Source organism: Vulpes lagopus, chromosome 5, assembly GCF_018345385.1.
Source record: "Vulpes lagopus strain Blue_001 chromosome 5, ASM1834538v1, whole genome shotgun sequence".
NCBI lineage: Eukaryota > Metazoa > Chordata > Mammalia > Carnivora > Canidae > Vulpes > Vulpes lagopus.
In genome coordinates this window covers 22,465,128-22,491,117 of record NC_054828.1, presented here as the reverse complement: position 1 = coordinate 22,491,117, position 25,990 = coordinate 22,465,128, and the positions used below count along the sequence as shown (strand labels likewise).

The 25,990-nt window shown below is 46.1% G+C and overlaps 2 long non-coding RNA genes across 4 annotated transcripts in view; both read right to left on the bottom strand.

Moving 5' to 3' along the window:
* Positions 1 to 1,998: 1,998 nt before the first annotated feature.
* Positions 1,999 to 25,990, bottom strand: part of LOC121491299 — a 106,462-nt gene continuing 82,470 nt past the window's right edge. For all 3 annotated transcript variants that reach the window (XR_005987924.1, XR_005987926.1, XR_005987927.1), the window contains 2 exons: positions 10,788 to 10,907; positions 1,999 to 2,164 (listed from right to left, as the gene is read on the bottom strand). This is a non-coding gene — a long non-coding RNA (uncharacterized LOC121491299). The remainder of the gene's footprint in view (positions 2,165 to 10,787; positions 10,908 to 25,990) is intronic.
* LOC121491300 lies at positions 18,156 to 25,686 on the bottom strand. Its single transcript, XR_005987928.1, has 4 exons — positions 21,998 to 25,686; positions 19,952 to 20,078; positions 19,414 to 19,525; positions 18,156 to 18,394 (listed from the first exon to the last, which is right to left on the bottom strand). It is a non-coding gene; the product is annotated as an uncharacterized LOC121491300 (long non-coding RNA).

The following is a 25,990-nucleotide window of genomic DNA, read 5'->3' as shown; positions in this document are numbered from 1 at the left end:
TGGGTATGTGTCCAGTAGAAATGGAAGTCCACACGACACAAAAGAAACAGTGAGTGAAGGAAAAAAGAAGTCCTAATGAATTTACATAAACAACAAACAATACTATTTCATCCAGGTATAAGACTATGAACTTGATTTTTTCCATATATTTACTTCAATTCTGTTTACCTTAGAACAATCTTTTGAGAACGAAAGGCCATAACACCTTTCCAAGCATATGGAAAAGGGAATCCTCTAAGAAGAAGAAGAATGGATAACAAAAATATTGCCACATGACACGGAGGGTCAAGGACATACCCAGATGCCTCCAAATCTGAAAATGATGCTGAGTTGGAAATCAAAACAAAATCTAAGACTCTCCAAGCCCTAACATATGGGCCTTAGACACACATATGGTTTCCATCTCTAGCTGAAAGAGTTGGATCTAAATGGAGTTTCAAAGCACATATGCAGTTTCATAAATAGAATTAGGTAGATCAGGATACCTTCCAACCCAGAAGTTTAGCAATGTCCTTTGCACAACGAGAGATCTGCTGTTCTAAAATTTAGTCTTTGTTAAAATTTCCTGGCTGGTCCTGGATCCTCGTAAAGTTTGGTTTTTACATGTGTTGGGGAAGCTTTAAAGGTTTGCTTTGGGAGAAGGCTAATGAGAATCCCAGAATTTTCATTTTGGGGTAAAGGATATGAACTAAACCACCCACAGTTTGAACCTCTGAAGAGTAGACCTCAATACCAGAATTTGAGGGACTGACCTTTCAATAGAATGTATATCCCACCCAAAGGGCTTAACCAATGAGAGACAGCAATCAAAGTTAAAACTAAGACTTTTTATGATCAAGCAGCATTTACAGAATCTAGAATTGTAGCTCTTTCAGATTCCACTGTCAAAACATAGTACTCAGCCTCCTCCAGGGACTGTAAACATAAAAATATAAATGAAAAATCCAAAATAATGAACCTAAAGTGAATAAAGGAGGCATGAGGATGTACCCTAAGGACCTAATTGTCACTATTTGCTTTAAATTTATAAAGCCACTGGCCAACTCCCAACCCTATCAAGGTAATGGAGACATTTGTAAGAGAAGTCCTTGTTGAGGGGTTGTGTATATGAAAATTTTATATCCTGCCTATTTCATTTTATAAGCTTTGCTCTAGTTATACATTGCTTCCCAAGAGGCCTCTGTTTGACTGGAAGAGGGTTCTAATGGTTTGCTTTTCAACTACTTTTGCGCAGGGATTGACTAATTTATTTGCCCAATATCACAATATAATTTCTTCAATTGCTATAATTCTAGAAAGAAAAAAGAAAAGGTAGAATGATGTTTATCCTTTTCATTGGTAAATTGACCCAAACTGCATAGTTTTAATAGATTTCTACTCAACCAGCACTATCTAAACATAATAGCAACTGAAATAATTAATTTAAATGTTCCATTTGAGGTTTTGCAAATTAACCATATCAGCTGTACAACTACCACATTTCTCAGAGAATGCCCAACCTTGCTCCTCTGCTTGACAGTAATTGACTGGATTAATTAATACACTTTGTTAGGAAAAGGATGGATGTCAGCCAGTGTACAAGTCTTATGGTTATGTTACCAGAATTATCTTCAATATGAAATTAAGATAGTGCTAATACTAGGTGATTCAGAGCTCTCTCAAACCAGTCTACAGAAGCATGGCGGAAGAGTGAATAAATACACGTTTGTTGGTGTATTTATTTGGTGGTGTTTTCTCCTCTGGAGCACATTTTTTAGGTCTTATAGGCTTTAGTAATTAGAAGCATTTTAATCCACCCTCTAATCTAGAGTTGATGAAACCAAGTTTCAGTGAGGTGAAGTAACCTGCCCCAGTTTACAACAGCTCTGGACTCCTATTTCAGGGCTCCTCCCTCACGATGAAGCTTGCTACCAAACTTTTCCCAATATTCATCTTGAGGAAAACTAGTTATAAGAACTTGAGACCACACAATCAATGCTCGAATAACTAGAAAACTGATTTAGTTTCTAAATCAACCATTTGAAAAGCTGATAGAAAGAGAAGGGGAAGACATGACCATCACAAGATACTACAAAAAGAAGATCAAATTCTCGAGGACAACAGGTTCATGCACAGACTGTTGTTCTTCTGAGTCAGGTTCACAGGAATCTTCCTGGAAAGCATCCTGGAAAGAAAAAAATAGAAAAGTTTCACTTGCTCAGTCTCTCTTTTCTCAATAAGACAAGTAAACGTTGGCAGCCCATCCACCTGGAGAACTTGAGAATTCACCATCAGAGACAGGGTCACTGAACAGAGGGACAGTACCCAAAGTGCCTTGTTGAGTCAAGACAAACCTTTCTCTCTCTGAGAGGTATTAAACTCAAGAGACCCTTTTCCATATTCTAAGGTGAAACTGCAAAAGTTAGAAAGGAAGTGTTCAGTTAGACGGAACCTCTGGCTCTGTCTGGGAGTTAGAAGGAGATTTCCCCTTTAAGGAAGTATATCCTCTTATATCCTTGTGTTAGTTCAGTACCTCTTTTTGTAAAAAAGGGTTTTCTAGAAGCTGCACTGATAATACACAGGAGTGGGATCGCTCATGTGCAATCCTTTCGCCAACGGTTTGGTGTCATCACTAGAAGGAAGGATTGCAGATGTTGCCAGCTTTGATTATATGTGGCTAGAGTGTCCCCATCCCCAGGAATAGCATCAGAGAATATAGGACAGAGAGTTAAACTTGGCTCATCATGGGGAGGCATGCACACCGTATGTAGGTTGAGCTGTCCCAGCCCTTGCCTTTCTCTGTGCTGGAGAAGATAATATGGACAGGGATTCACATACTATTTCTGCACAACAGAATGCATTTTTAAACAATTTCTACTACTAATTAACCCATTTATTCTTAACTGAGAGTCACCATTGAATAATTAAATATTCACTTTGTGCCGTATTAAGCACTATATTTGGCACTCTTTGGGCTTCCAGGAGCAGAACGTGTGAATTCTCTGCTACCTTAATCATCTTTAGGGTTGCCGTCCCCTCTCCCACCTCTCTAACCACTTGTGCCACTTTGCCAGTATTTGCAACAGATTTTAGACTTGAACAGAATGGACGCAGAGTATCCTCCTGGGGTTTTCTAGTCTGGTGTGATACGCGTTTAATTGTTATGTTTGGTAATTACTAATGGAAACAGAGCCTGGATTCTCGGCTGCTGTGTAAGGTGCAATGGCAGCATATGGATTGAGCACCACATTCTCCTTTTTACTAACCTGCAGGAGCACCATGTCAGACAGAATTGTTCCAGGACAGCATATCAATTAGGTAAGCAGAGGCTTGAAGGGGTTTTCGGGAACTATCCTGCCAAGTGCTTCTCTCCAATTCTCCGTTGCTGTTGCTATTTAGTAGCTGCCACCTTATCACCCGGTGTCTTTGAAATTATGGCCACTTAAGGGGGAAAAAACCCCAGAAATAATAAAGAATGCAGAAAATCCTTCCTTCTTCCAATCCCAAAACATCCCTTGACCATCAAAACTTTGGAATCTGTTAGACGTCCAGGAATAGGTCACTGGTAGAGCTGAGCACAATCTCTATAAATTCCACATTATCTGTATTTGACACATATTATGCCATGCTATGGTAACCAAGGCCAAAATAGCAGGAGCTCTTCTGTCTGTTGGTGTTTCTCTCAATACCTATCACTTGCAAGAAGTTTCTATGTTGTGCATGCCCAGTCCAAAGCAGGTGAGCAGGGCTCATCCATCTACTGTCTCAGGGATCCAGGCTCCTCTTACCTTTCTATGCTATTATTTCAACACATGGCTCACAGGGAAGAGAATGGAAAACTCTTAACTGCCTCAGACCAAAAATGTCATGTCTCTTCACGCAAAGGCCATGGGGCAATTCTAGCCTTTCCATGTGTTAGGAATGAAGGGAGACCAGATAAGGAAAGCACTAGTCATCTATACCACTTCCACCAATGGCCAAACTCATACACCAGGGAACAGATGTTTTCATGGCAACCATCTGCAAAATTGTTAGCAACTGCCACATCCAAAGACTGCAGCAAGTCCCCCTGCATCAGGGACAATGAACTCAGTATAATCCCGAGACCCTGCCTTCAAGCCCACATGATGAGCCAAGGCTCTTTCATCACCAACATCCACGAGCGTCGTGTCATCTCTTTCTTACCTGAAGATATATATATATATATAGATTAATTCCTGCTGTATGGATCCAGCCACCAAAACATCAAGAGTAACAAAAGAAGGAACCTTTCATTCTCCAGAATCTCTTATAGCATAAGGAATCAGTTTTTGTGAGGAAAACACTTTAATCAGTGGTTGGATATAAATTCACAAATGCTGGGGAAGCGTGTGTTTAGCAGATAAAATTGAAGTGACTCCAGAGGTGGGAGAAAAAAAGGCAGGAAGGTGGTTCCAGAGAAGACTTCACCCCAGAATAATATTTCCCTGGAAATCCTTCTAGTCTCCGACAAATCTACTAAACTCAGAAAAAAAAAAATGGGTAAGAGTGACCTTTGATGAAAAACAGTGATGTAGGAAAAGTAGCATCTGGGTATTGAAGCAAAGACATAAGGGAGCAAATACTAAGAAAAAGACATAGAATAAGGATTCTAGTCCATTCTGACCAAACCCCAAAGGGTGAGAGCCCCACTGACAGCTGGTTCCCACAGGGATGTGACCTTAAGGTCCTCCTGTGCGGGAATATGGGCTGGTAAAGGCCTCCAGCTACCCCATAGGAAAGGAGAGGCAGCTGGAAGAAAGCAATTACCTCTTCTTTTTTTTTTTTTAGTGTCCCTTCTAGTGCCTTAACAATATGTCTCCTGAATACTTACAGCAAAAATACACCTGCGTTCACCTCTTAGGGAACTTACCAACCTGCCTTCCATTCACTTGGGTATTTAGAATAGCTTCTTTCACTTCACTTCCACTCTTCATGTTTGCACACTGAGAACCAGGACCCAGAAAAATATGCCTCCTCCTCTAGAACCAATAGAGTCCCTGGCCCGACCTGGAGATCAGACAGGATAGAGGAGAGGCCATGTGGCATAATGATGAGCACTGGGCTAGGCAGTACACAGTGCTAGTGTCGATCCTGGCTTTAAGTCCGCATCTCTATGAAGAGAACTTATCTCCTGGGGCTTTGCTGGGAAGAATGAGAAAAAAAAAAAAAAACCCTAAAGCTGTGAGTATAAGAGCTGATGTGTCGTAAGTGCCAGCTGCTGTAATAGCTACTTGCCCTCTACTTATATGGAAGCAGAAAGACATGGTATGACCATGATACCAGCTCAGCTGGGCTGGAGGATTGCTGACAGGGAAAGAACTAGCACCAGAAACCCTACAAGTGACCTGGGAAAGGCCACAGCATAAGAAGGTCCACTTTGTCTTCATGAAAGACTCAATGCTGTTGAGAAAACTTAGGCATCAGCTAAGTGGAAGGGAAGGCACAGGGCACATTCCAGAAGCCCTGAAATCACATGATTGGCAGAGATCACAAGCATTCCCCCCACCCCATGCCAGTGTGTTCTCCACTTCTTCCATAGCACTTCTTCTTTGCAGGGCACTGGCAAAAGGACAGAGCTAGCTAGGGGTGGCCACGTGACTATGGCCTGGGCAGGGATGTGTAGATGAAGGTACTATGTAGGAGCTTCTGGGAACCTTCCATATGATGACAGCAGGCATCTGTCCTTTTCCACATCCTCCCCATCCCTCTTTCTTGCTGGCAGAAATGCAGGTGTGTTAGACAGCTCTGGAGCAGTTACCTTGGACCAAGAGATATCCTTGGGAATGGAAGCCCACATGTAAGCACAAGAAAGAAACAGCAAGAGATGGAGGATATGTATCCTGGAGCCTAGTGTCTAGACAAGCAAAGCCATCATCACCCCAGAGGAGAGACACAAAAGAGTGGAGGGTAAGACTAGCAGAGTCTTGACTATCCAGGTCCAGACTTTCATGCAAAAGAAAAATAAACTCTATCTTGCTGAGGCTACAGTTACTCTGGATCCCATTTTATGCGATGGTAGTAACTTTCTCCACCTATGTGGCTACCGATGACATTTCCACGTAACCAGCCTAGGCCATTCATTATATTTCTTTCCATCGTCAGGGCTGTTAGCATTTACGATGCCATTAATCTTATTTTAACAGTATTATCATCTCACTCCCATTTAAAAGCGCTTCAAGATGAGGATGGAATGCCAGTCTGACTATTGTCCATCATGCCTGGACATTGTAACAGTTTTCATAGATTTAATTTAAAAAACAAACAAACAATGGAACAACAAAGCTTCAAAGCTTTGCAATATTTGCCTAGCGCTGGTCCAAGAAACATCTTCTGCAGCCATGGGAAGATATATGAAAGGTAATGATTACTCAAAAAAGGCTCCTGGGCTGCTTCTATGCAGAAGAGTCGTCCCATATGTGAACTCCGCATTGTCTAAGACTCACCCAGTGTAAAATGGTATTCCTTCGGAGTGATTGCTGAATGCGGGCAGCACCCACCCCGCACATTCAGATGGCTCCTCCACCCCAGACGCCAAGTCTTGGAGATAACCGTCTGCTGGCACAGTGGCTCGTGCTACCGACAGGAGCCAGAAGGGGAGAATGGCAGTGAGAAGCAGCTCCAGCCAGGTGGCACCTGGAACCCTGGCCGTTCCGCACGCCAGTATCCTCCACGACTGATGACAGGTCACCTGACAGGGTCAAGCCACCACCCCACCTCCTATGACTACCACCAGTGGCCACACAGAGTTTGGCCATGGGGTTCTAACTCATCTGTTATTCAGTTGGCAGGGATTCCTTTTTAACACCTGTGTATTTATGCTGTTTTACCCTTTTATGAACACCATCAGGTATTATTCCATTTCATCTTCTTAACAAATTTTGCAAAGTAGGCATGGGTAGTCTTGTTCTTGGTAGCTCAAATTGAGGAAATGAGGTCCTGAGAGCTGCCAACCACACCTCTATGACTGAAGCACCTGCCAAGTAGTAGGGAGATTCAGGCTGAGACTGGCCCAGGGCGGGGAAGGGGGGGTGCTGGGGATCTAGGAGGGTGGGCTCGGAAGACTGCCATGAATACATACAGGGAGGAGGCCAGAGGAAGGTTTCCCCGGGCTCCTCCCTCCACTCTGCCTTCCCCACCCACCTACCACCTAGGTCCCTGGTGCCCTTCCCCCTCCCCCCCCACTCAGAGTCTCCCCCTAGCAGGATAGGAGTTCCCAGCAGGCAACCACTCAACCTTACACAAAACAGAAATCCCTGGGCCTGACACATCAGCCCCTGTGTGAGCCCAGAAATGACTCGAGAATCAAATGGTATCTTTCTTACTTCCACAGTTTGACCACTTTTTCATTAGAGATGGGAAACAGATGCATTTTGTGGTTGTTGGTCTTTTACTACAGTCCGAATGCTAAATGCCAAATACTGCCCAAAGCGCAGGAGGCTGCTCTGTCTGCCTTTTACAGAGTAAGGGGACATCTGAACTGAAGTACAAAGTGTGTCGTTGAGAACTAATGAGTAAAGGGGGGCGGGCCTTGGTTTGAAAAATAAGTCAAGATTTTAATGCTCTCGAGCACAAGCCTTTCCATCAAGCAATACGATGTGCTGTGCGGGTTAATGGGCTTAATAGATGGATGGGCAGCTCTCGGATTGATTGGGGGACTGTCTGAACACCGTGGAAGGAAGGGCCTGGACACCCGGGGCATACTAGTTGTTCTTTTCACACGGGCGTAAATGAGCAATGTGCTCATCGAGCTGCGTGTTTTCTGTTATGCTTTCACCACCAAAGAGCTGGGGGTAGGCTGTGATGGAACTAACACAGCAGAGTGACCTGTGACGGGGGTTAACCTGCCGGGGCAGAGGCCGCCGGAAATCAGCATCCTGGCTTCACACACTCCCCGCAGAAGGGAAGCGTGCAAGGGGGCTCCGAGGCAGCCAAATGAAACAGCACCACTATATCTAGACAGTGTTTTCTTTTCTAGAAACTAGAAAGGTCTTAGAGACAGATGGACTTTTGGTTTCCGAAAACTGTAAAACAGGGAGATGAGATGCAATATGCACAGAGAATTGATGTCAGTTGTATTTATGCTTTTTCTTTTTCCTTGCCAGAAAAATAGTAGACTCTGTTTTATTATGTGATGAAGTTCTGTGCTCTGTTTTCTCTAAAGCCTAATAATACTTTTGGTGGCAAAATAGAAAAATCTGGACTTTCCTTCTTTTTCTTGAGAATTGATCAGAACTCATTTATGAACAGGCCTTAATTTCTCATGAAGTTAAAAATCATCAGTTGAATGCCTACCATGTGCCAGGTGTTTGCATACCTTTGGCGTTTAATTTTTTTTCACAATATCCCCTCCGAGGTAGGTTGCTTTGGAACCACCCTGCAAATGATGAAACTAAGGTTGGGGAAAATGAAATAATTTTTCCAACATCATGCAACTAATAAGTATTAGAACCAGAATTCAAAAATCCAGAGGACAAACTTCAGGTTTTGAACTCAGAGAACTGAGGTTGTTTTGACATGTGTGCCCTGACTACCCCACATTGGCATCGGTAAGAATTTTGCTTAGGGTAAAGGTAACCCCATAATAAAATGTTTATTCTTGATGGTTGATTCTATGCCAACCATTTTATTTGCATTGTTTGAGAAGGTCAGGGTTAATTCCTTAATACACTATCTTCCTCATAGTCCACACTTCATACATGTGGTTGGTGTCACTTCATGCATTCCCATTAACTCCCCTGACACCGATATATTTCTATCCCCATTGTAGAGGTAAAGAAAGTAGTAAGACATGGACAGATGACCTAACTTATTCAACATCTCACAAAAATAAGCATTAGTGCCTTAACCAGTGGAGACATCTCAGATTCTCTTGACTTCTAAAACCCATGTCTCTCCATGACTTCTCATAGATCCCATTCATAATTCAAGATAGAGGAGACCTTGAGACTCAGCATTCCAAACCCCTTTATTTACTTATTAAAAAAATAAAGCTCCTATGAGGGGGAGTTGGCCAAGGTCAGAGGTAGGCAGAGAGGGGGAGCCCGACAGGAGATTTCCCCCGATTAACCGAATATCCAGGTGTACCGCTGCAAAGAAGCGGGGCCCATACATCAGCACCAGGGGCTCAAAAGGAATACGTACTATTTCATTTCGAAAACTACACAAGGATTCAGGGAAAGAAGATTTGGATAAAAAAGGAATGGACCTTTTACGTGAAATATGAGCTCAGAAATGCTCACAAGTGACCAATGTTACTAAATAATTAATCAAGAGCAGGCAGGAGGCGGTTTGAAATGTAAATGGATGGATGAAGGTGTGATGCTGTCATCCAGGGGAGGGTGATGTGACCGGAATTGTGAACCAGCCTCACCTGCCCCCACTAAGGGCACAGCCACAGACGAAGGGAGGCTATCAGACCAGACCACCCCAGAACCCTGAATTCCGGACTCTGACCTGCTGTTCACTTTCATGTCTTGTTCCCAAAGAGATGTTAAAAAAATGATGAAGAACCAGCTAGGCACGAGGGAGGGGAAGAAGAAGCCATCTAAAGAAATGTTCCCTGACAAGGCTGCAGGCGACACACTTGAGAACACCTTTATTTTCCCTATGTCTTCCTGCTTCTTGAAAAACAACGCACCTTTTGTCTCTCCTCCCCACCCCCCTTCTCCCCAAATTCTCTAGAGCTCTTCCTGCAAGTGGTTCAGGAGACTCAAAGACAGACAACAGCTGCAAGCAAAGGAACAAAAAAGATTGACAATGAGGGAAGAGGCAGACAGAGAAACTCCTTTACCTTATCACACCAGATAAAAAACAAACTAACAAAGTCTGCAGAAGACAGAATGTCTCTCCTCTAACTAAACACTGATCAAAAAATCTCTATTCTAGAAAAATGTGACAGCTTGGCATTCGTGTTGCAGCATCTTAGATTGGGAAGACACATCCACGCTGGCACAGCCCTGGTACACAGTAGGCGCTAAATGTATGCTAGTTCTTTTTTTCGTCTCTCTCTTTCCTTGTCTAATAGGTGTTCCCACAGAGGCAAGATGCCCCTCGGCCCATGAAGCCCTCTAGGCCTCAGTTTACTCCTCTGGAACAGTGGAGACGATCCCGGTGCCTCTCTCAAAGGGTGAAAGGCTAGCCCACGCCTGCGCTCACGTGAACTCCCCCAGGGGTGGTGGTTCTGATTCCAGATTGAAGGCACAGCATGTGCAAGGCTGTGAGGAAGAGCGTGGCTGGCCTGGGGGAGCCACCAATCCTTCTGGGTGGCAGAAGCACCAGGTCCAAGGTTGGGGGTGGGAGAGGCAGCTGGCAAGGCAGGAGCAAACTAGAAGCCAGAGCATGGCTGTCTGGGGTGCTGCTGTGAGCCAGGGGAGCTGCCCGGGCTCTAGGATGGGGGTGCGGCCAGATAGTGGGAAGCCTGGGGAGGCCCTGAACTAGTTGTTAGATGGGAGTGGAGAGAGAGCAGGGAAGTTGTCAAGGACACATTAAGTGCAGCCTTCCCAATGTGACCCTATTATCACCCCTGGGGCCTAGGGGTGGGTGGCAGAGAGGCAGGGGTGCTGAGCTGCCAGATGGTTGGGGGGCCAAATCCGAGGAGCAAGTTTTGAGCAGTCCTGAGGCTGCTGCACCTTGAGGTGTCACGGTTACTTGCGGCTTCTCTTCCCAGACACCGACAGCTGTTTCCTTGCCTCTCCCTCCCCTTCCCCTGGCACCTTCCCTCCCCCTCTTCTCCTCCTCCTTCCCTCCACCGCACTCCCCCTTTCTCTCTTTCTTTTTATCATTCTTACCTTCTGTCCTTTGCAGCAAAAGCAGAAGCGGTCCCCTGTCCCCCAAGAAATTTGCACCCACATTGTGGGCCTCTCCAAACATCTTCCGGGGTTCCTCTCGTTTCTGTGTGTTGCTGGTGGCTGCGATAGTAAAGGGCAGTGTCAGGAGTGGAAAGGAGGGCCAAGAAGAGGCAAGAAGGTCTTGTTTTGTCCCCATGTCTTCCACCATTGTCCCAGTGCCCTCTCTTCACTCCCCGCCCCCCTCCCCCCAGGCCTTGCTTCTAGTGTGGTCCAACTGGAAGCCAACCGGCTACCTGGCTGTTCCTGGCTCCTCTATCAATAGAATCTCATCAAAATACCTAAAGTAACCCATAATGGAAATAAAAATAGAGCAGAGCCAAGCACTGAGGCTTCTCCTCTTACACAGTACAAGCTGCTGTGGCACATACATTTTTCCAAATTTAAAAACCTAGTTCCTGATGCCGTAAGTTTCAGGGAGACAATATCACACAAACCCTTAAGTTCATGGACACTTTCATTCCAAGAATTTATTATTTATGACATGTCTTTCCATGGGAAGACTTCTAGTTCATATTTTCAAAGTTTATTGGCAAGACTTCTAAAACTCCATAACTTAAGAATTCCCTATTTTCCTATACAACATATGTATGGAAATGGTATCAGCTAGGACATATTATTTTCGAGAAATTGAAAGTTATTTTATATTTAATCTGGGGAATATTTTCCAGAGGGGAGAATGTAATCCTAAAGGTAGAACTCTGAGCTTTCTGGGGTGTGCATGTGTGTGTGTGTATGTTCATTTCTCCAAGAACTGTGGATTTACACACAGAAGATTGTAACCAGCTGCTCCTCATCCCCATCTAGTAGGGAGTGAGGAACTAGTGGCTTGAACTTGAGTGAGAAGAATTTTAGTTCAAAGGCAGAAAGGAGGTCCTGACAATGAGGATTGTTAGGACATTAGGGGTGGTTTGCCAAAGAGGGCTGTACCATCCTTCCCTAGAGGGCTTTACCATTTCTGTAGCTTCTCATCTCTGTGGGCGGGCTTAGGCTTGCCATCCTCCCAAAGGAGTCAGCTTAAGAGGAAAGCAATGAGACAATCCCCCAAGATCCCTCATCCCACGCATCTTCCCCAGGACCACCTCAATGTCCTCATGAGAGGGAAATTAGAGAGACTGTCCTCAAAGGCTAAAAGCCAGCTCGGCCACTTGCCTGTTGTGGGATATTAGGAGAGTCACTTACTCACACTGTGTCAATGTTTCAGTCACCCAATAAACGTGACAATTGCCATCCCTCCCTCCTAGGCTTATGGTAAAGGTAAAAGTAGGTGTGAAGATGCCTCTCAGGGTGGAGCTTCCTACGAATGTTGGCCCTCACTAGATGCTACATGAAACACAGAGACTGAAGGTCAAGATCCTGTGGAGGTGCTAATAATAAAGTTTCCAGGTCTTTGTGTCTCAGTTGCAGCTTTTTCTTCATATAGGAAATGCATTAAATTGGACAAATAAGCAGTGGAAAGGCCAGAGCAGCACACAAGCCCATCATGAGTGACCATGAGTCATGACAATTCCCTTCAGCCCAAGCTCTTATTAAGAAAGGCCATGGCATCCATTTGAGCAGTGATCCTCAGTTAGCTACAGACTCGGTGTCTGTCATTCTGTTATACAGAGGGCCAAAGACCCCAAGCGTCATTCACCCCAACCACATCAATGAACTTCACTTGACCAGCAATTCCATGGCTGGAATTGCGCAGTAGCATTTCCTCAGGGAGAAAGCCCAACAGACTCATCATGGTCTTCAAGCCCAGAAAAGGTGAGGCAGAGTGATCTCCTGGCTCACGTGGCAAATTCCAATGCAACAGCCTCTCAAAATCTAAATTCAGATAAGGCTAATCCAGCAACCTGGACCTCACAAGTGAACATCACCACCAATTTCCCTTTTAAACGCTTTTTAGATTCCTTCCCAGTCACCTCTCAGTAAACTGAATGCCACACACAGTGAGAACACAGTGAGAACAAGATCTGGCTGTCTCTCGTCATCTGTGACTTTCCTTTGAATTTGACTTGATAACATCAGGTCCAGATTATTAACCTACAGTTGTCAGAAATGGTAGAAGGTGGCAGGGGTTTGTTCTCTAACAATATTTTCTGTATATAATCTTAGAGCTAAGATTGTATCTAGAAGAGATACAGAAGAGAGAGGGTGGAGAAACCTGTTGCTGCCTTTCTGGGGATGGAACCCAGGAAGAAGTTGGTCTGGGTCGCTTCAATTGACCATCACGGTCCCCACCACTAGAGTCTTCTGGTCCCATGAGGCCCAGGACCCTGAGATGACAAAGAACCATTTCCCATTGGCAGGAACACAAGACACACCTCCATGCTGGGTGGAGGAAGCAGCCCTCGCAATACCTCCTATACCATGTACAGAGACAGGCTTTGGTTTCTAGAATCCACAACCTACCAACTTCCACAAAACCTGGTGGCCATTTGAAGTGACCTTTTCTTCATAGGTAGCTCTTTTTATTCCTGAGCTTTTTGCATGAAATACAATGCAGACGCATGTATGGTCTGCATATTTTTATGGATTACAAATATAAACACACATATATAGAATACTTTTTAGTATCTATGAATATGTCCAAGCTTCAAACACTCCTTTACTGTTGCCCTATGCATGAAGGACTTGTTGACTGCTTTGCTGGGGGAAGGGATAGCAGGCAAATGGAGAGAAACCTTGGCTAAAAGCAGCAAGAAATGCAGAATCTAAACATTTTCATGTTTTAAACACATTTTTGTGCACTAAGAACTGGTGGAGGGGGAGGGCAGACAGGAGGATTTTAGAGAAGAATGATCTCTCACTCAGTAAGTATCAAGGAATAAACAAAGCAGAGATGGGTAAGCACCAAAGTCCAACCCCAGAGCAGGAACTCAAAGCAGAGATCCATGGTGGGCTTCTAGTTTCTAGAGAAGGGGAGGAAGTGGTGGGGATTTATCACTTGGCTGAGGATTTAAGGGCATCCCAAGGAGTATGACACCACAGCGAAGGAGGACTAGCAACATAATTTCTAAGCAGGATTTCCTCCTCCACTAACCTATCAAATAGTGAAAAGGGAACATCTTGCTTAACCCTTCCTTGAGGATGTGTAAGAACAGGAGAGAAGTCTGTGCCTCTGACTCATTCCTGGGGCACTAGCTGCATGCACATGGCCTCAGATGTCACAGCTCTAGGGTGAGCTTCTTCTAGAGCTCATCCTGGGCCCCAGGCTGCCAGGGTCAGCCCCAGCTGGAAGGCCAGCTCACCTCCAAAGGAGTATGTGTTCCAAAGGATTCAACCTGAAATTATTAGACGAAGAGTTGTCTTGCTAAAGCTTGAGGACTGTGTGGGCTCGTCACTGTCTTAGAGAAAAGATATTCCAGGTGCATGGAGTATGCCCACTTGAATGCAAGAAGAGGGCTCATTTGATTTACAAATAGCCCAGGAAGTTAGCACTAGCCTCTCCCTCTACCCAGTACTGCCTTCCTTGAGCTTCTCCCAAACTCCTATTCCTCTGCTGAAGTGCCCAACAAGAGCGGAAGATAAAATCATTGAAAATCAAGAAATATGGAAGAGGCAATAGACTGTAATATAATGAATTCTGTTCTCAGAATCCCAAGATCAGAGTTCAAAAACCATCTCCCGGGGCGTCTGGGTGGCTCAGTCAGTTAAGAGCCTGACACTTGATTTCGCCTCAGGTCATGATCTCTAGGTAATGAGATGGAGCCCCACTTGGGCTCTGTGCTTAGCCTGGAACCTGCTTAAGATTCTCTCGCTCCTTCTCCCTCTGCCCCTGCCCCCACCCTTGCTCTCCAGCACTCACCCTTGCTCGCTAACGCTCTCTCGCCCTCTCTAAAAAAAAAAAAAAAAATTCCAGCCATGACTAGCTGTGTGATGTAACTGGGAACCAGTTATTTAACCTCTCTGAATTCCAGTTGCCCCTGCCTACACCACAGAGACTCTCAAACCCAGGCAGGCATGGGGGAACCTGCCTCCCAGCAGTGGAAAATCCTTGCGTAACCTTTGACTCCCCAAAATCTTAACTACTGATGGCCTACTGCTGACGGGAAGCCTTCCTGATTACCTACACGGTGGACTGACACATATTTTGTGTATCATACATATTATATACTGCGGTCTTACAATAATACCTCTTCCTTAATTTTTTTTTTCTGTATTTCTAGGCTATGTAGTTGTCTATGACTTTTTTCAAACTGCTGGAAATCTCCAAAAAACTTCCAATACATTTATTGAAAGCAATCCACATGTCAGTTCAATTTTGTGTTAGTCAAGGGTCCGCTGGACTCCCTGCCCTCATAGGACTTCGTGGCGGGGCTTACATGAGGTGAGGACGCATTTGACCCCTGGGCCCAGGCCCTACCCCCACACGAGGTGCTCCCGGAGGCGCATCTACTGAACCCACAGTGCTCATCTCGGAAATAGCGGGTTAGACCCCTAAAGAGTCGGCCCGGTCTGTGGAAGAGCAGGCAATATCCTCATCTCTTCTTTGAGGCCACACTCTGCATTTCCCCAGGAACATGTTTTTTGTGGGAGAACCTGGAGCTGCTCCCCTGAAAACAGCTCCTTGGGGCCTCTGAAGCCAAGGCCGAGGGAAGCGCTACCAGAAGGCAGAGCAGCTGTGGCTTCAAAGTGGGAGGATGAGCCCCTGGTTCTCAAATCACAACCTGCTGCCTGCCTGGAATTCTCTCGCTAGAGAGTAAACCCCTCAGGCCGCGGTGGTCGGAGGACAGGATGAGAACACCACGCTCCCGTCCTGACCAGAGCCCAGAGGGGCAGACCCCGCCGCTTGGAGCATCGCGCTGCCCTGTGCCCGACGCAGAGCCCGGCACCCGGAGGCACCCCCAGGGCACAGAGGAATGTGTGTGGCCCAGAGGAACCAGGCTGGTGGCACCTGCGAGCCCCGGGCACCGAGGCAAGCAGCAGGTGCAGTGGGGGCGCCGCATGGGGCTGAGGGCGAGCCCCGCAGTCTGAAAGGAGCACCTGCTGCTGAGCGCTCCATCCCCTGCCTCAGTTCAGCCCCAAACCACGCAGTGCCCGTCCTCTGCCCTGCGGATTGCTCCCTGTTCGCACCCATCTGGGTGCCCCGTGCAGGAGCGAGTGGTTGCTGAGAGCTCGTCAGCCTTGGGAAGCTGGGAATGTGCTGGAACAGGCAGTCGGGAACCGCCTGAGCCGGGACTTTCTGGACTGGGGGTAAGCCAAGTGCTCACACATACTTGTGCACCGTTAGGGGGCGGCTCCTGTTCTGGATGAGGGGGTGACCTCCTCCCCACACTCTTTCCACTCCATGTCCTCCCTACTGTCCTCTCAATCTTGGGGTCCTGGCCCTCAGCCTCATCACCAGAATCTCCCCCAAGCACCCCCCGTCTCTCTTTCCACACATCTCTCTTTTTGTTTATCTCTCTCTGTCTCTGTCCCTGTCTCTCTCTTGGTACCCCTCGCCCCTATCCACCTCCTCCCATCTTCCCCTCCCCCCCCTTGTCTCTCGCTCTCTCTTCCTCCATTTCTCTGCCTCTCTATATCTCTGTGTCTCTCTGCGTACGTCTGTCTCTGTGTCTCTCATTTTCTCCTGCCTCTCCCTCCCCTCTTCCCCTCTCTGTCTCTCTCCCTGGTCCCTCCTATTTCACTTTCCAAGTGTGTCCCTATTTGGGTCCTACCCCACCCACCAGGACAGGCTTCACAACACCTTGTCCAGCTGCCTTGCACCCTCCATACGGGTCTTCTGATCACAGCTCAGCACCCTCCACCTCTCCTCCTCCTAACTCATGTACGGAAATGTCTCCAAAGTGTTCCTTCCAAGAACAAACCCAAGAGCATCTTCCCCCTGCTGTGAACTTACCCATAGAGACCCCACCGCCCCCAGGGCTGCCTCTCCAGGCCCTGCTTCCACACACACACACACACACACACACACACACACACACCGGTTACAGGGCCCTACCACTGTCCGAGCGCTCACAACCACCAGGGCCTCACGAAGCTCCTTCCATAAAAATCCCCAGCGAAGCCTCAGCACATCGGCAGGCAGGGGGCCCTGCCATCGCTGTCTCATGAGTGAGAAAGCCAAGATTTGGACGTCTCTCTCATGTGTAGACAGTTAGGAAGTAGCAGAGCAGGGGTCTCTACCCAATGGGCAGGTCCAAGGGGCACTGCCCTCCTCTCCTGTCCTCAGCAGGTGGGGTCACTCAGAAGGTCTTAGTCCCTCCCAGGCCCCCGGAACCAAGGGGAAGGGGCTCGTCAAGGCATCCTCACACCTGAGGCTTTCTTAGGAGTAGCTGTCCTTCTCACAAGACTGGATGTCCTGAAGATAAAGATCATTTTGCGTCCCCAGTGCTGAGCAAGAGCTGGGGCTCTTGGAGGCTTAACTGAATCAAGCAATGGTCAGATCAATGAATGAGTGGATTTATGAATGTCTTGCTTGCACGTGGTCACATTTCTCTGTCTCTCCCATAACAAAATTCAATTTATGTGCCTGGCCATGTTAGAAATTTTGGCAGTGAATTTGCTGGTTATGGAACATCATCAGAACGAGTCTAGACGCCCATCATTTAAGGACAGGATCACCGTTACAATAGCAGAGTGCGTTTTCATCATTGTTGTTGGCCATTGTTGTTTCCTGTGGAATGCCACTGTGCCTGAATTTTAAGCAGATGGGTCTGGGCTCCATTCATAATGTCCCTGATTTAGGAAAAATCGTTTTCACAGACGGGGACAGTACACCTGCCAACTGCCAGAGCCCAACAGCAGCTTTGGTCTTGGCACACGTGGATGCGATTTTACTTCACTGGTGATGTCTCCACGAGCTGCTTATGCTCTTGGTCCCGATGACAACGGGGCAGAGGATGAAGCCGGGGCTCACCCTTCTTGGGGCGGGGGGCCACTGAGATTCCTGGGCATCGTACCAACTCAGCCATATGTCACCACAGAAAGTAACTGCTTTTTCCATATATGATCATAACTAATGTTGCAAAGCCTGTTTTGCCTGGATCCTTTTACAGGACCTATGCAAAATATGCTGTGAGCTTTCACTCCAGATTTCTTCCCTAGAATGAATGGCTCTGCACACACACGGAAACAGGCTCTTATTCCGTTCATCAGGAGTGATAATTATTCCATAGGCTAATTCCCCAAGTGTTAGTTCTGTGGGGTGAGGTTCTGGCTCATAAACAGGAGCCGATGGAAACAGGGATCCTAATGGCCAAATACATCCTAATGTTCTCCTTTTAATTCTTTCGGTTTTCTTCCCCCCTGTCTTTACCTTTTAGAAAATGTTAATGTATTCCTGATGAATTCAGTGTGAAAAAAAATATGTTTATCAGCTTGGGTTTCAAATTTTTATTCATAATAAGAATATAGTAGCACCACCAACACTTTCCAAAGTCAGTCCTGGCAACTCTGCCAGCTTTTCAGGGCATCCTAAACGAGATGACCGCCCGGAAGAGTCACAAGTCAGGAATTCCGATGCCAAGACGATACGCAAGTGTATCTTAATCAGGTATGGGCGCTTTGTTCTTGCCAGGCGTGGAGTCAAGGAAAGCGTGCTCTGGTGGCAGATAACCCTGCAAGATGTCATTTGGTAATTACGTAAGTTGTGCCTTTAGCCAGGGCCAAATGGATGATAAGGTTGTCACTGTTAACAGGTGCTAGCTATTTGGAGCAAACCATACTTCTGCTTGTGCAATCCAGCCACTGAATTTCCTGCTCACATTTCTTACTCACTCCCGTCTATCAACCGCAGTGAGGGAAGGTGAGCTTTGCGGCCCAGTCAGCCTCTGATCCTCAGTACCCCAATATCCATCAGGCCCTCAGTTTGGTCAGAAGGCCGAGCCCCAGCCACCTGCCCCCCAGCCAGGCTGGCACTGTATTTTACACGGAGCCCACCTGAGCAGCTGAACCCGCTCCATAAATGAATGCACGCAGAAGCCCGCAGCTTCCAGGGCTGCATCCAGAGCCACAGCTGGGTGCTTTAGTTTGTTGTGAAAAGCATTCCAGCATGACACAGCTCCTCTCAGTACAAAGAAGTGCTGGAGCACCAGAGAGACAAAAAAAATAAAATAATAATAATGCCCCTGAAAGCACTGAGCAGCCCGGCCCTGGTCTGCTCCCCTCCACGGTAAACAGACCGTGCGGGAACTACCGGCCCCAGGACGCGGGTCCTGGCCACAGGGGCGCCTCCACCGCCTCCCGGGCGTCTGGAGCAAACAGTGCCACTTGCTCTGTGGTCAGATCAGGGACAGCCAGTCCTCCCGTTGTTTGATTTCTAAACTTGCCTCCACCTCCCCGAGGCCTCTGAGAGCTCAGGGCTTGCAAATCAACACAACATTTAATTAACTGCACATTAAAGTTTCCATCTTTCAAGGAAGGGAATTAGGGACAGTACACTTTCTGAAGCATTCATTAATGAAAATATAAATTCTAAAGCCTCCCGAGTTCCGGGTGGTCCCCCCCCCACCCTAGGTGGCTGCCCACCCGAATTCTCAGGGCTGGGCCAGATCCTTGGAGTAAGCTGCAGTGTCCAAGGTCCCCTTCCAGGCAAGCACTGTTAACCCTCGGAGCTCCAGGCTTGGCTTTGACTCACCCCAGAGGCCTCGGAATTGTCCTCAAGAGTTTTCAGGAAATACTCCAAAATGTTGCTATTGGTACTGAGTTGTGAGTGCTTTCTTATCAAAATGAAAGGTGTGTAGAAAGCACTGTTAAGAGAGGCAAGAGGCATGAATAATACAATTAAATACTGTCTGCTGCCCGCGGAATGAGTGTGAGCTACTGTCACTCCCCGAGGACGACAGAGACACATGGACCACCAGAGAGGAGGGACATAGCACAACCAGCCTGACTTTAGGGAGATGAGACAGAAACACAATGAGACAGACCAGAAGATAGATATCTAGGACAACTTCCCCCCAACAGGCTGGACCCTCCACGACACCAAAATCACCTGATGATTCAGGCTGAGGCCACACACACACACACACACACACACACTGACCAGAAACCACAGTGAGTGAGAAGTGCATTGTTCAGGAGTCGGGGATGCGTGCCCCGTTTCTACCATGAGCCCTGGGCCACAAGCCCCCCCTGCTTCTCCGCTTACCCTTCTCAGCTGCAGAACAACTCACACCTCGCGCAAGATCACCGGCCGCACTTCCTACCAGAATTCATCGCCACGTCTCTCTAAAAGGGGATGGTCTTGCAATGCATTTTGTTACTTCCCAGAATATACGTCTCCTCCCGATGTTATGAAGTCTTTGAGAAAAAAAGGAGTGGATCTTATTTAATTTTCAACTACGCATTCTGCATATTTATTTGGTTTTGCTCGTTCTATGCGCACCTACTTCTATGAAGCACCCGGGACTGCTAGCGCCGGGATATACACGCTGACTTTGCCCTTCTAGAGGAGGCAAACAAATAAGTAAACAGGTAAATGAACTAATTGTAAATTATAATTAGCGTTAGGCAGGGAAAATAACCAGGAAGGGTCTAAGATAGCAAATGACGGAGAAGAGCAACTTCGGAGTGAGTGTTTAGGACGGCTTCTGTGGAGGGGACGTTCGAGGTAAGCCGCAGAAGGAAGGGCGAGAGCAGGCTGTGCAGCCAGGCTTCGCGATTTGTTGGCCAATGTGTATAAATCAGACCTAATAAATTCAAATTCTAAGAACATCTAGTCAAGGGGCACCTGGGTGGCTCAGTGGTTGGGCGTCTGGCCTTTGGCTCAGGTCGTGATCCCGGGGTCCTGGGATCGAGTCCCACACCGGGCTCCCGCAGGGAGCCTGCTTCTCCCTCTGCCTGTGTCTCTGCCTCTCTCTGTGTGTCTCATGAATAAATTAAAAAAAATCTTTCAAAAGAAAACCTAGTCAAAATATACTTTTGGAGAGACAAAGCAACCAGAGTGTGAGTTCTTCACTCTCCAGAAGGAGGTAGAGCACAGTACAGCCAAGGGGCTCCTTTTCACTCACGGGCTCCCCGAAGCCAGCAAAATACACTCCAGACTCCACGCTTGCCTACCCTCTGCCTCGTCCTCTACTTCATATTCCAGGCCCCTGGGCAGCACTGGCACGGTGACCAATACACCAGAGAATTCTAGTTTCTGATCCACAATTACTTTAATCGCGTCATTTCTCTCTGGTCTTTGGGTTTTCTCACCAGTGTGACATCACACACAGCATGTTAATTCCTTACATTTTGTTCCTGGGATGTCGCCTGTGATATCTACTAGGAGAAGGGGAGAGAGGTGGACATGGTCATCGGACCCCACAGCAGGTGCAGCAGGTTCTGGATCACTTAAGTGTGTCCCACCTCAGGATGCCAGAGTGAACTGGACTCTTGCAGACACTCGGCCACTTGGCTCTCACAGTGCCATCACCAAGCCCCACTCCTCTTTCCCTGTTTCATGGTCCTGGGGCTGGGACACATTCTCCTGCTCCCCTTAGGCTCTCTCTGTCCAAAGATGACCTTAGGTGGAGATTCCAAGATAAGATATACCTTGTGAGGTAGATTTTTCCTACCAGACCTTGAATGATAGACTCACCCCACTCTCCTATTACTTCACCAAGAATTACTGCCCATGTGCCCAGAGGTACCTGTAATGTGTGCCCAGAGGTGGAGGAGGAGAGGCGAAAACATCTGTTCTCTGTTACCTGATGTCCACAGGCAACGTCTGGCTGAAAGATGTACCCACCCACCCCTTGAAATTGTCCCATCCATTGGCTGCCTTCCCCTACCTTTCTTCCCTCTGCCCTTCATCATTTGGGGAGGGGGGGCGGGCAGCCCTACATTACACCAGTAGGGCCACACATATGATGACAAACCCAGTCCTGACTCTCGAAATCTCAGTCTATTGGGAATCCGCAAGCAGACGGCACCACAACAGGGACAGAGTGGTCACTACCATGATCAAAATAAAGGTGGCAGAGGGTATGGAGGGAACACGGCCGATGGCCCCATGACCAGCCCCATGGAGGAGGCAGGTGGAAGGCTTCTAGGAAGAGCAAAAGGCAGAGTCACCTTTTGAGCCAGTGGAGAATGACCAGTTATTGGAAAACAACAGGAAAATTCAGGAGATGCTACACCAGGAAGCACATTCTGAGCATATGGTCCTTTTTGAAGGTCTATGGATTGGTGAAACGGATTCTGACAAGTGAGCCAAGACCAAAGAAGGCCCTCACCTCCATCCTGAGTGTCTAATCAGCAGGTCTGTGTTATGGATCCAGACTCCAGTTGTTTGTCTCACTCCTCTGATGGGGTATGTAGTAGGCATCTGATGATTTCATTCTTGCAACATATTTTCAAGAATCCATTAAAACCATGAGCAAGGATCAACCACTAATACAAGTATGGAGCCTTTAGGTCATTCAGACCCAGGAAGTGAACCCCAGGGGTTGGCCAAATGTTTTCTGCTGCAAAATTTTGATGGATGTTGCTTCCATAGCCTGAGCCAACATTTAATTTGTGTTGCGATGGAACACTTTCAATTGTCAATGACAAAAGGCAATATTTCCAATATTCCTTGAGAATAGGCTTCAAAGGTTTCAGCTCTTTTTTAAAAAGCTTTTCAGCTTTATTTTGACGTGGCAGAAAAGTTTTGCATGCATCCTCGCATCCACTGTTGTGACAGCTGCATTTAATGAGTGCAAAATGATCAGAAAAACATCCTTTGCTGTGGGTTGCCAGTTGGTGACAGGGGAGAGGTGATGCTGTAATCAGAGCAGTGAAGTCATGCACACATCTGCTGAGGCAAAATTTCTGCCTGTCTGGTCTATAGCAGGCAGCTCAATCCATGGCCTCGAAGCCAAATAGGACCTTGCAGACCTACATCCAACCGGCCCCATCTTCAAACAGCAGGGTAAGACTCAATTGGGCCACATTAGGCCATTGTTGCTGGAGGTTCACTCACATATCCTTCTAAATCGTCCTCATATTTATCTTACTGAAAGATCTTTCTGGCTAATCTAACATATTTATAATTAACAAATTCAGAGGGGGGAAAAAGGCAAGCTTTACGTAATTCATGTGTAAAGACCCAAATCAGAAAATGAAGGTCTTCCTTTAAATACAGATAGTCATAATAGATTAAATTTTTTTCTCAGCAAATTTTCACTTCCCTGCCCTCCAACACACACACACTGACCTCCATGGGAAGGATTTACTGCCTTATCCCACTGGTATTGAGCTTGACAATGGGACTTCCTTTGGCCAATGAAAGGTGGGCAGACATGACCCTAGGCCTATTTAGAAGCTAGGTTGTAAGGCACTGAACATTTACACTCACTCCACTGAGAGCCTCCACTCTACTTTGAAAAGATCATGAGATAATTGTCAGATGACCCTTACAGAATGAGAGGCAGGTGAAACTGTTGTTCCAGCGACTCCAGGCACCTGCAGAGCACACCCACAGGAAGAGTCGCCTACCTGACCCCAGCCTGGATCAATCAACCAGGCCACAGCTGACCTGCAGCCCAGGAAGCATGAGCATAAATGGTGGTGAATCTAAGTCCTTGAGATTTGGAGCTGTTTGTTATTCAGCATCATTGTGTTGTTTCGTAAGCTTTTCAGAGAGATCACCAACAATGTATGCCTGATTGTGTGCTAGAAAAAATATTCCAGCTGTGCTAGATGCCTATCGCTCCACTGACATGGTGTAAGGGAAAGCAGATGGAGCAAATACCCAAGCCAATCAATCCTATTTATGCAAGGCACGATGAATAACAACACCACGCTTAACTGTGTTTTTCACCTTTCGGTTCCATGTTGGGGTCATGGAGTTGTACTTAATATTAATGGAGGTACAACTTTGTAGGGTTTCCCAAGGTTTCCCTTGACCCCAACACTCTTTATTGGTTGTTACCTTCTCACACCTTACAGGGGAAAATTAAAAGTACCTACTTGTGTCAATATCTTCATCTGGAGTCCCTGTTTCCTTTCCACATGGCTCCATTTCCAATCTTCACTCTTTCCTCAATAATAAACCGTCACACTGAACCATTATGACAATTTACTCTTGAGGGGAGAATCCTGTGGGTGTCTAAAAGCTTACTGTAAGTTATATTTACTTAATTTATGCTTCTACTGACAAATAATTAGGGCAGCAATTAATTTTAAAATGCAAATGCGCAATGGGTCTCACTGTTTTGTTTTGTTTTGTTTTAAATACTCTTTGTCCTCCATCCTACTTGTGTTGGAGTCTTAATGGATTTAGTTTAGCAAAGGAATGAAATTATTTTTTCTAATGCTTTATTTACTTGATTGAATCGGACTTTTTATCAAATATTGACTACAAATGTTTGTTCAAGATCATATGCCGTAGAATTTAATAGAAATAAAAACCCGTGGTACAGACCATCATTTTTTACGTGTCTTGTATATAATCTATCTGAATGATGAATCAATGACAGGCAGGAGACGTTTCTAGCAATCTACCTCTCTATATGGACCAGCTGCTGTTTTCTGGTAAGCGGGAAAAATTTCTTATTATCTCTGAAAAGGTCACAAAGATATTCTTTAAGAAAAGAAAACTTTTCACCTGTAAACACGAGTAAAATTTGCTTTCATTTATCTTACATCCTGCAGTGCTGGGAAGATTGGGAACATAGGTATAGGTCCACTGAATGCTCCTTTCCTTTGTTCATTTATTCGATATTTCCTGACACCTCATGTATGTGAATACTCCACTCCATGCTAGATTCACCAGCACCTGCTCTGGTTCACAGTAAGCTGGGAAAGTCAGACAGGAAAAAAAAAAAAAACAAAAACAAAAAACCTCTGTATATTTTGTCATCAGACTACCTAGTGTCATTTTATATTCCTGTTTATTCTCTTTCTCCTCAACTAGAATGTGGGCTCTGTGAGGGCAAGGACCAGATCTATATTCTCACCATACGAACAGGGCCTACTTCAGGGGAGACCCTCAGTAAATATCTGGGCATATTAAAAGAAAAAATGTGATACTGTAGAACCATGAAGAGGATGACATGGGAGGCCGAACGAGAGATGCCTTCTCAGCATAGAGCATGGTAGAAAGTAGATTGACCAGAAAGGTATCAAAGAGGAGGTGAGCATGGAAGCAGGGGGGTCTCCAAGAGAAGATATTCAGGAGGTTGCCCAACGAGCAAAGTCAGGAGCACACAGCAGGTGTAAAGTCACATAGGAAGAAGTGATCTGGGCAGGTGTGGGAATACAGCAGTTTCCCTGAAGCATAGGATCCCTTGGGGAATGTCAGGAACTGGGGCGAGACAGGTAGGAAGTCCTAAGCAGACATCGTCTTATACCCAGAGGAAGAGCCTTCATCTTTCTCTGTAATCAGTGTTGATTGCTGATTGATTGGAACTTTGAGATACCAAATTACTAATTAGGGTGAGCATGCAAGAAACACAGTTGTCCACTTTGGGCAGAAAACTGAGCCCTCTTTGATGATGAATCTATAATGCTTCTCCATTGATATGTGACTTGGCTTAGGATACAGCCAAGACCTAATCAACTCACTCGAAAAGAGTACTTGGTCATGAACCACACAAGGCAGATGTAGCTAGATTTTTCTGCCATTATCTAAACATTTAAAGGGAAACCAGCATTTTGGTCTAAATGACAATGCTCTTTGTCCTTTTGGTACACATTCAAGTCAAGGTAAATTTAAAAATAAGTTCCACTTAGACTAAACATTATTCATGTATAAAAGTCTGTTTTAAAACACCATCAAAGTTATTTGCCTCTCTTTTCGCCCATGTGAAAAAATATTTCATCCACTGAAAACTAATGAAAGACCATCACACAGCCTGGTTTTATGGATTGCTTTCTTTTGTTTCATGGACTTTTCTGGTTTATTAGGGGAAACCCCATTAAATGGAGCCCGTATGCAGACACAATCACTTGCCTTCTGTGTGCTGCAGGTTGAGGTCATCAGTAAGTGGTAGCAGGCCACTTCTAATCTAATTGTGAATTCCTGTCATGTACAGACTTCAGCCCAGGGATGACAAGGATTTTTGAACTTCAAAAAAAGAAAAAAAAAGGAATCACAATAAATATTTCATTGTCTAGTCAACCCAATTTGCTAAGCCTGATTATCTCGTTCAGCCTCCAGAGATTGCTACAGGAAGCCTCCCCAGATGTTCTCCTTCCAGCCAAAATTACCACTGTATGTCAGGGAGGTGGCCCAGCAACTGCAT